This window comes from Echinops telfairi, unplaced genomic scaffold (genome assembly GCF_000313985.2).
Source record: "Echinops telfairi isolate 266 unplaced genomic scaffold, ASM31398v2 ScPeMD7_7417;HRSCAF=8455, whole genome shotgun sequence".
In the NCBI taxonomy this organism is placed as follows: domain Eukaryota; kingdom Metazoa; phylum Chordata; class Mammalia; order Afrosoricida; family Tenrecidae; genus Echinops; species Echinops telfairi.
Window position 1 is genome coordinate 2986144 of NW_022111317.1, and position 1441 is coordinate 2987584.

Consider the following 1441-nt stretch of genomic DNA (forward strand, 5'->3'; position numbering starts at 1 on the left):
CTCATTGGCTATATCCTGCTTGACAGGCTAGACTCCACCCCTACACTCTTAATCCTCAAATCGACACCAGATTATGTAACTATCACAGTGCACAGGAGTCAAAGGTAACCGAGGTGTGTACAATTACAAGGGGGGCTTCAAAAAGTGCGTGGGAAGGTCCATGATGTTGCGTAGCCCCCTCGTACACACAAGCCCCTGCAGTAATGATGCCAGCAAGCAAGAATGAAGCTGAACGGGTTTGGAGGGCACCCCTGGCTGTCTAAAGACAGGTGTGGCGGAGGACGCCTCTACACCTGTATTTGAATTTGTATACAGTAGTGGGGCACACGGGGGCACAGCTATGGACACTTCATCGCCATCACTCAACACCGCAAGGGGACGAGTCACAGGTCTTGGAGACACAGGACCATCGTCTTGGGCAGTCAATTGGCATAAGGGATAGAAAAAGAGAGTGGCCGGCCGGAGCACAGGTATCAGAAACAGGCTTTCTTGGGAGGCGCGGTCTCCTGGGCTTCTCCAGGGTGGAGGAAGATGGGAGATGCAGAGAAGCCCTGACCTGAGGGTGGCGTGAGTAGGCAGACCTCGGGGGGTGGGGTTCTTTGTCCACCTGTCCCTGGTGGGCCGGACGTCTGGAGACTGCGGTTGGGAGAGCATTGCGGATTGCCCTGATTGGCACGTTTGAATGAGGCGGGGTGACGTGACCTCTGATAGCTCACTGGAGGTTTTTTGGTGTGAAGGGGGGTGGGGGGTGGGGAGAATCCGTGAGCAAGACACACGGGAAGGAAACGTTCGTCACGGCCAGGTGCCCCAGCCTACCTTGGCGAGGAGCAGTGGAGGTCTTGAGAGCTGGCAAACGGCCACCTAAAATAAAATGCAGCTGTTGGTTTCTCCGAGTCTGGAACAAAGAAGAGTGAGGAAAACAACGCTCCAGGGAACCATTATGGGTCCACAGGATAGGGGGCCGCGCAACCCCGGGCCCACTCCCCTGAGACCAGGAGAACTAGCTGGTGCCAGCTCCCACGGCCAAGCGCTCTGATTGGGACCACATGCAAACTGGTGACAAAGACCAGGCCCGGGACAGATGGAGACTGCTGGAACCCCAAGCCGGCGGCCCTTCAAACCTGGATGGAACTCACGCCTGGAAATGGCCTCCCATCGAACGACAGGCCTCTTCCGTGAACAGTCATGCTCAGGAGGAAGGCGGGCGCTAAAACGAGGAACCATTGGTGACCCAAGGGGCAGCGCGTGTTTCCAACGCCAACCACGCTCAGAAGGGGAGAAGGGGCAGGATAGAGGATGAATGCAAACGGGGAGCCCTCCTCAGGAAGCAGGGGTGCCCCCAAAGTGCTGCTACGTTGAAGGGGGGTGCAACCCAGGTCAAGAAACAAAATGTGTGTAAATTGGTAAGTGGAAAAACATTAGTTTTGCCAGGTTTTACCCA